This window comes from Muntiacus reevesi, chromosome 5 (genome assembly GCF_963930625.1).
Source record: "Muntiacus reevesi chromosome 5, mMunRee1.1, whole genome shotgun sequence".
Lineage (NCBI taxonomy): Eukaryota > Metazoa > Chordata > Mammalia > Artiodactyla > Cervidae > Muntiacus > Muntiacus reevesi.
The window spans coordinates 100,962,217-100,971,918 of record NC_089253.1 but is presented as its reverse complement, the minus strand read 5'-3'; the positions used below and the strand labels follow the sequence as shown (position 1 = coordinate 100,971,918).

The following is a 9,702-nucleotide window of genomic DNA, read 5'->3' as shown; positions in this document are numbered from 1 at the left end:
ATACACAGTTGTCAAACAATGTTTGTGAGGAGGTGACGTTTGAGCTGAGTCCTGAATGATGAGAGAGGACCAGCTGTATGAAGATCTGAGGAAGTGTGTGCTAGACAGGTGAAACCACAAGAGCAAAGGCCTTGAGAAAGGTAAGAGCTTGGCTTCTTTGAGGAATAAAGGAAGTTTGTGTGGTCGGAGCATGGGGAGGATGGGTGGAGTAGCATGAGATGAAACTAAAGAGATTGTGCAGCAGAGACTTACTTATGCCATGGTGTTATGTCTCCCAGTTTTCACCTGGGCATGCGGCTGCCCAGTATAAAGATGACATTTTCTAGCTTTTCTCAGGTAGGTATAGTCAAATGACCAAATTCTGATCTATGGCATAAAAATGCAAGTGTCATATAGATCTTCTAGGAGCTTAATACACAGGCATGCACCCCTTGCCCTTTTCTTATTTTTCTTCCAATATTGCTGTTTGGAATGCCTATAATGACTGGTTCTCTAGCTGCTTTTTTTAGGTCATTAGGGTGAGTGTCAGGTCTTAGGGATGGCAGAGTGTGGCCTGGAAGGAGTTTGTGCCCTGAGGACTTTTTTTTGGCTATACTTGGTCTTGGGCCTTCCCAGATGGCTCAGTGGTAAAGAATCTGCCTGTCAATGCAGGAGACATGAGTTTGATCTCTGGATCTGGAAGATCCCCTGGAGGAGAAAATGGCAACCCACTCCAGTATTCTTGCCTGGAAAATTCCATGGACAGAGGAACCTGGCAGGCTGCACTCCATGGGGTTGCAAAGAGTCAGAAATGACTGAGCACACATACACACATGCTGGGTCTTGGTTGAGATCTGTGGGCTCTTCATTGTAGCACACAAACTTTTCTAGTTGTGGTGAGGACTTCCCTACTTGTGGCATGCGGGCTTAGTTGCCCTGAGGTATGTAGGGTCTTAGTTTTCCAACCAGGGATCCCAGTCCCCTGCACTGGAAGGCAGATTCTTATTTATTCCACCAGGAAAGTCCCCCTGAGAACTTGAAGCTGAACCCCAGTGCCATTCTTGGATGGTCTTTCTCCAGACTTACGTATCAGAGATGTGAACTTCTGTCTTGTTTAAGCTCTTGTTACTTTGGTTCTCTTGCTCATAGTCCAAACCTAATTCTAAGTGATAGAGGAGGGATCCACATCATTTAAGTTTTTACTGGTACTGTGAAGAAACTGGATTTTATTCTAAATGCAATGGAGAGCCATTGACCTTTTAAGCAGAAGAGTTAATGTGACCCAATTTGTATCTTACAAGATTTTATAAGATATAATGGAGAAAGAGCTGTAGGAACGAAGAGTGGAAAAGGGGAAAAAGTTTGCTAGAAATGGTGCTGCCTCATGGGGAAGTTAGCAATATCTAGCAAAATTATGTGTGATTTACCCTTTGGCTAGCAATTCCACTTGTGGGATTCTGTCGCCAAAATTCACTAGCAAAAATACAAATTGAAGTGGGAATGAGGCTATTTATTACAACGGTGTATGTAATAGCAAGACTAAAAAAAAATCCAAATACTCATCAGAGAGGGATTGATTGAATAAAATTATTATATGTCTGCATAGTGAATTACTGCTATGTAGTTATAAAAGGGTTTGAGGAAGATAGCTAATATTGCCATGGAGTTATCTCTAGGATATAGTTATGTGAAAGAACAAGATGAGGACAGAGTGTATAGTATGCTTTTATGGAAAGAATGGGGTGGGGAATATGAATATGTGTGTGTATTTCCTTCCATTTTCAGAAACAATGGAAGGATAAACCAAAAACTAGTAAAAGTGATTGCTAGTGGGATGAGGGGAACCAACTGGGTAGAGAGGGGACAGGAATAAATTTAGAAGTTTTCTGAATATTCCTTGTTTATAGTTTGGAACCATCTAAGTGTTTTATATAATTACAAAACAAAATTAGATCAAAATGAAAAAAAATCCTTAAAACTTGAAAACGAACCTAACTATATGATGTTTAGGCCATAAACATACAAAGAATTAGTTTTAGTATCTCTGAATCCTTGTATTTTGACTATACATTGTGAGTGGGCTATATCCTAGGAAGAGATTTCTAGCAAAGGAGTCTTAAATTGCATTCAGTTACCTTATTAATAATATCAGTATTGTTATACCAGTATTCACAGGTGGCTCAGTAAAGAATCCACCTGCAATGCAGGTGACATGTGTTCAGTCCCTGGGTTGGCAAGATCCCCCGGAGAAGGAAATGGTAACCCTCTCCAGTATCCTTGCCCAGAAAATCCCATGGATGGAGGAGCCTGGAAGGCTACAATCCATGGGGTGACACAGTTGGACATAACTTAGCAACTAAACAACAACATTGTTATCACTGTTCATAATAAAATAAAATGTATGTAATTATAACAGTGTTAGAAACCAAGATTTTCAGTGTACCAGTGTATAATTTAACACAATTGTAAGATCAAGTTTAGTAGAAACTCTATAATGTTAAATTTGAATTGGAAATAACAGAACTCATTTATTTTTGTTTTTTTCATATAATTTAATTTTTTAATTTTTTATTTTTCCACTTATTTTTATTAGTTGGAGTCTAATTACTTTACAGTATTATAGTGGTTTTTGCCATACATTGACATGAATCAGCCGTGGATTTACATGTGTTCCCCATCCTGATCCCCCCTCCCGCCTCCCTCCCCATCCTATCCCTCTGGGTCATGCCAGTGCACCAGCCCCGAGCGCTTGTCTCATGCATCCAACCTGACCTGATGATCTGTTTCACCCTTGATAATATACATGTTTTGATACTGTTCTCTCAGATCATTCCACCCTTGCCTTCTCCCATAGAGTCCAAAAAATATGGAACGCTTCACGAATTTGCATGTCATCCTTGTGCAGGGGCCATGCTAATCTTCTCTGTATTGTTCCAATTTTTGTATATGTGCTGCCAAAGCGAGCACAGAACTCATTTATTTTTAAAGTGGAGAAGTTTTAAATTTTGATGAATCCCAATTTGTCAATTTCTTTTCCTTTTGTGTTTTGTGCTTTAGGTGTAGTATCTAAGAAATCATTGCTTAGTTCAAGGTCCCAAAGATTTATTCCTATGTTTTCTTATTCGAGTTTTATAACTTTGGCTCTTAAATTTAGATCTATAATATATTTTGAGTTTTTATGTATGGTGTGTGGTAAGCATTCAAATTAATCATTTTGCATATGAATATTCATTTGTTCCAGTACCATTTACTGAAAAGACTATTGTTTTCCTATTGAATTGTCTGTTACCTTTCCTTAAAAATCAATTGGCCATAAATGTTTGAGTTTATTTCCGGAGTCTCAAACTTATTTCATTGATCTAAATAATCCCTATGCCAGTACCACACTGTCTTGATTACTGTAGCTTTGTAGTCTGTTGAAATCAAGGTGAGTCTTCTAGCTTTGTGCTTTTTCCAAGATTGTGTCGGTTCTTGTTTTTTTACATTGTCATAAGAATTTTAGGATCAGCTGGTCAATCACTGTAAAAAAGCTGGTATTTTGATAGTAATAGCTTTGAATCTGTAGATTAATTTAAACAGCATTGCCATCATAATGGTATTAAGTTTTCTAACCTATGAGCATGGGCTACCTTTCCATTCATTTAAATCTTTCAAGATTTTTTTTTCCCCAAGATTTTATTCTACAGTGTTTTATCATTTTCAGTGTCCAAGTATTGCACTTTTTTGTTAAATTTATTTCTAAATTGTTTCTTTGTGCTATTGAGAATGGAATTGTTTTCTTAATTTCAGTTTTGAATTGTTTGTTGTTAATGTGTAGAAATGTAATTGATTTAGTGTCTTGTTCTTGTATCCTGTGATCTTGCTGAACTTGTTTATTCTAGTAGTTTTTTCAGTGAATTTCCTCAGATTTTCTATATATGAGTATGTCTTTTGTGAATAATGACAGTTTTACTTCTTAATTTCAATCTGGATGCCTTTTAGTTCTTTTTCTTGCCAAATTGCTGTGGATAGAATTGCCAGCTCAATGGCAAATAGAAGTAATGAGAATGTACAGTCTTCTCTTTTTTAAAATTTACTTTTGGCTGCACTGGGTCTTTGTTCTGTGCGGGGCTTTGGCTGGCTGTGGAGAGCGGGGGCTACGCTCTAGCTGTGGGCAGGCTGCTCACTGCAGTGGAGGCCCTGGTTGCGGAGCACAGGCTCTGGGCTGCAGGTCTTAGTAGTTGCAGCTTAAGGGCTCTCGAGTGCGGGCTTCGTAGTTGTGCATGAGCTTAGCTGCTCTACAAACCTGAGCCTGTGTCACCTGCATTGGCAAGTGGATTCTCAACCCGTGTCCCACCAGGGCAGTCCACAGTCTTATCTTGTACCTGATCTTAGCGAGAAAGCATATTTCACCGTTACATATGACGTTAGCTGTAGGTTTCTCTCTTTTTCTTTTTTCTGTTTTTTTAATGTAAGTGAATAGCTATATTTGACCAGTGGACATTGCATCTTTTTTTAATACATATTTTTTATTTGGAGGAAAATTGCTTTACAGTGTTGTGTTATTTTCTGTCATACAACAATGCAAATCAGCCATAATTATATGTATATACCCTCCCTCTTGAACCTCCCTCCTCTCGCCCTATTCTCACCCCTCTAGGTCATAACAGAGTGCCAGGTTGGGCTCCCTGTGTTGTATAGGAACTTCTCATCTACCTGTTTTACACATGATAGTGTGTATGTGTTGATACGACTTTCTCCATTCATCCCACTCTCTCCTCCCACTGTGTCCACAAGCGCATTCTCTACATCTGCATCTCCATTTCTCCCCTGTAAATAAGTTCATCAATACCATTTTTCTAGATTCCATATATGTGTATTAATGTATGATACCTATTTGCCTCTTTCTGACTTCACTCTATATAACAGGCTGTAGGTTCAGCCACTTCACTAAAACTGACTCAAAATTCATTATTTTTTATGGCTGAGTAAATAGTCCACTGATACATGTACCACATCTTCTTTATCTGTTCATTTGTAGATGGACATCTACATAGCTTTCTAGGTTTTCATAGATCCCCTTTATCAGGTTAAAGAAGTTCTTTTCTGTTCCTACTTTGTTTCAGGTTTTTTTTTTTTTCTTTTTGGCCTTCTGCATGGCTTGTGGGATCTTAGTTCCCCAACTAGGGATTGAATCCATTCCTTCAGCAATGAAAACTTGGAGTCTTAGCCACTGTACCACCAGGGAATTCCCCTTGAAGGTTTTTTGGTTTTTTTTTTTTTAAGTTATGAATGGATGTTGGATCTTGTTAGATTATTTTTCTACATCTATTGAGATGATTCATGACTTATTATTTTTTTTAACTTAAAACCACACCTTTCACTTCTGGTTTTCATTTCTGCATGTAAGGATCTTGAAAGTTGCCATTCTGTCCTAACTAGTCATTAGATCAACAGATGGAAAAATGAACTATTTTTGGATCTGTTAGAAGTGGGAGGACAGAACAAACAGCTGCCCCAACTTTGGGAAGACAAACAGGCCAATATAGGGAGTCATGGCTTGCAGGAGCAGCAACTCATGAGCAGAAACCAGTGTGGAACCAGTGCTTGGGTCAGAAAACCTGAATTATAATGGAGCTGCTGGAGCCTCAGTGTGGAAAAACCTCAGAAAAACTCCAGGGGACCTTGGTCATGGGGAGCCCTCACAGTATTATGAGATTTACCTCCAGGAGCTCAACCAGATTTCCACAGTAAATATCAGAGAAAAATTCTCTTATGTTTCTGGTAGAGAGGGGGGGAAAAGAATATTCTGAAATGTATTAGAGCGCTTGGTTTTTCTTAACAAAGTCTGCCCTCAGGGGAGATTAGTTATGCAGAGCCCAGCTGACCTGGGGAAAGGGAAGTATCTAACACTAGCCCACTCTAGCCATTTTCTCCCACCTCAGGGGGGAGAAAAAACTGAGAAACTTGTGTGAAGTTCCCAGTCCATAAGCATAGGCTCGCTACAGGGCTGAGGTCTAATCACAGGACTGTAGAGCACTTCCCTCCTCCCAGTACCTCACTACCACATTACTAAAAGCCCTTTTATGTTAATAGCTGTTCCTTTTACCTGGTTCATCATGTCTGGCTATCAAGAAAAAAATGACAAGGCATGCAAATCATAAAAAACAAACAGCAATTTGAAGGAACAAACATGGTAGATGTTAGGATTATCAGACAGAGTTTAAAACAATCATGATTAATATGTTAAGGGATCCAGTGGATAAAGTTATTTCCATGCAAGAACAGATGGGCAGTGTAAGCCGAGAAATGGAAATCCTAAGAACCAAGAAACAATGCTAAAATTAGAGAAGATTGTAACAGAAATGAAGAATGCCTTTGGTGAGTTTATTAGTAGATGACACAGCTGAGGAAAGAATCTCTGAGCTAAAGAATATATCAGTAGAATCCTTGAAAAGCAAAGAGAACAAAGATTGAAAAAACCAACCAACCAACATCCAAGGTCCATGGGACAGTTGTTAAAGTCTAACATGCAGTTGACTAAACAGCATGGGTTTGAACTACATTGGTTCACTTATACACAGATTTCTTTCAACAGTAAATGCTATAGTACTACGTAATACAAGGTTGGTTGAATCTGCAGATGTGGAATGGCAAATACAGAGGAACCACGGATTTGGAGGAATTGTGTATATGGAGACCAAATTTCAACTGTGCAGAGGGTTGGTGTCCCTAACCCCCTGTGTTGTTCAAGGGTCAACTGTTAACATATAATGAGAATACCAGGAGAGAGAAAGAAGAAATACAGGAAACAATAATGGCTGAGGATTTCCTCAAATTAATGCCAGACACCAAACCACAGATAGAGGAAGCTCAGAGGACACCAAACAGGATTAAAAAACAAGTAAAAAACAGCACAACTGTATTGAGGCATATAATATTCAAACTACAGAAAAATCAAAGATAAAATCCCGAAAGAAGCTAAAGAGAAGAAAATACCTTGCCAATAGAGGAACAAGATAAGAATTACATCTGACTTCTCAGAAACCGTGCAAACAAGACGACTATGGAGTGTTTGAAGAAAAAAACCACCAGCCTAGAATTCTGTGAAATTATCTTCAAAAGTGGAGGAGATGCAAATATTTTTCTGGACAAATAAAAGTTGAAATTTGTCATCAGTAGAACTTCCTTGCAAGAAATGTTAAAAGAAGTTCTTCAGAGAGAAGGAAAATAATATAGATTAAAAACTTGGATCTGTGTAAAGTAAGGAAGAGCATCAAAGAAGGAATAAGTGAAGCCAAAATAGTTTATTTTTCTTATTTCTGAATTGATATGACAGTGTGTTCAAAATAATAATGCAACAATATATTTGATTGTGTATGTGTTTATGTAATATATGTAATATAAATGTGTTTTATATATATATGCATATATATGTATAAACATTTATGGAGGTCTATATATCAGTGGGTGACAGCAATGATACAAGGCTGATAGTGGGCTCTTTAGATATTACATATGTTCTGATTGATGCAATAGAATGCTTATGAAGTATTTATAAATATTTAGATATTTTTATAGAGAAATATAGGTTTGACTACTTCTTTTACAATGGGGGATACACACATATACATAGAATAGAGACTATAGAGACTAAAGAAGAATTTCCAAAAATGATTGAGCAAAGAAACAAAAGAGCAATTTAACCAGATGAGCAAATGGAAGGACAGGAAAAAAGAAAACTCCAAGGTATAATTGTAAATGGTAAGTAGGGAAATTTTATGAATCACTCCCAGTACAGAGACTTCAGAGCAATTTACAGAGCCAGTGTCATAAACTACTTAAGACAACCAGCCAGTGATATTTGGGCTTACTAGGCTATTTTTGCCTCTTTCATCTTCTCTTCTCTCTTGTATTTCTTTCCTTGTCCTATCCCCTTCATCTGTTTCCTAAATTAATATAAAATTTAAAATGCTTTTTCCTTACTTTCACTCAAATATTGTTCAGGAAGGACCTTTTCTACTTCACAGTTGTCAAGAACTAGTCTCTGCAGTGTAGATATTTGCAGGTAAGATATTGGAGAACAAAACTGGGGAACAGTGACATCAGATATGGGAATGTGGAGAATAGTATAAAGAATGGATTTGGAATCGGGATGTGCATTTGAGGTTCAGCTTCAACCATGTCATTTTACTTATAAAATGAAGATAACCACCAACCCAACTCAATTCCAAGTTTATAGAGTTGTGAAGTTCAGTTCAGTCGCTCAGTCGTGTCTGATTCTTTGCGACCCCATGAACCACAGCACACCAGGCTTCCCTGTCCATCACCAACTGCCAGAGTCTACCCAAACTTATGTCCATTGAGTTGGTGATGCCATCCAACTATCTCATCCTCTGTCGTCTCCTTCTCCTCCTGCCCTCAATCTTTCCCAGCATCAGGGTCTTTTCAAATGAGTCAGCTCTTCGCATCCGGTGGCCAAAGTATTGGAGTTTCAGCTTCAACCTCAGTCCTTCCAGTGAACACCCAGGACTGATATCCTTTAGGATGGACTGGTTGGATCTCCTTGCAGTCCAAGGGACTCTCAAGAGTCTTCTCCAACACCACAGTTCAAAAGCATCAATTCTTCGGTGCTCAGCTTTCTTTATAGTCCAACTCTCACATCCGTACATGACCACTGGAAAAACCATAGCCTTGACTAGATGGACCTTTGTTGGTAAAGTAATGTCTTTGCTTTTGAATATGCTGTCTAGGTTGGTCATGACTTTCCTTCCAAGGAGTAAGCGTCTTTTAATTTCATGTCTGCAATCACCATCTGGAGCCTCCCCAAATAAAGTCAGCTACTGTTTCCTCATCTATTTGCCATGAAGTGATGGAAATCACTAGGCAAGTAATATTCTATTTTACACCAGTGTCTTCTGTAGAATAAATACATTTCACTGAATAAAACTGTAGCACCTTCAGGAAGGAAGGAAAAACCCTTCAGGCTCCAACACACACTCTGGGTGTTTATTCATGGGTCTCTACTCATGAATCACTGCCATGTGAGTTGCTTTCACTGGGGACTTCCCTGCTTATGGAGAGTCTAATTTTTAAATTTTGTTCCTGTTATCATTCCTCTTCTTTCCTCCAAATATATGAAATAGAGTCTTAGGAAATGTGATTTTTGTCTTGAAGACTGACTGTTAATGATGCAGTACTCATAACTTTTATTTCATAAAACTCATAAAACTTTTATCTCAGGATCTCATAAAAGTTTTTATACTTTTTCAATGTTGCATACTAGACTTAATTTTAGGTCTATTGGTATATTTAATTCCAGACCATGTTTCGGGTCTGCAGTGGCTGTGTGGCACAGAAAGAGACATGGAGTAGGAGTTTGGGGAACTGATTTCAAATGTTGGTTCTATCGTTGACTATTTACTTATAGGCAGGATTTCCTTGGTTTTCAGTCTTAAAGCAGAGAAATAAACGGGTTTGGACCAGATGATTATTAAAAGTATTTCTAGCTCAAAATTGAATGATTTTAAGTTCCACACCAGGGAGTGAGTTTAGAGGTTAGGTAATACATAACTGTTATATAAAGTATATAATAAAAATTAATAATTCCAGCTGTCAATCCTTTTATTCCTTCAGGTTGAAAGTACTTATAACTTTATATATAGAAAATATATATGATATAGAAACAGAAAAATCTAAATTAACTAGTAAAGATACAGGCATTAAAAAAGCATTAACCAAACA

The 9,702-nt window shown here is 37.8% G+C and overlaps 1 non-coding gene across 1 annotated transcript; it reads right to left on the bottom strand.

Annotated features, from left to right (window-relative positions):
• Window positions 1-2,839: 2,839 nt before the first annotated feature.
• On the bottom strand, window positions 2,840-2,946 carry LOC136170029 (U6 spliceosomal RNA). The gene has a single exon (XR_010663489.1). It is a non-coding gene; the product is annotated as a U6 spliceosomal RNA (small nuclear RNA).
• Between the last annotated feature and the right edge of the window lie 6,756 nt (window positions 2,947-9,702).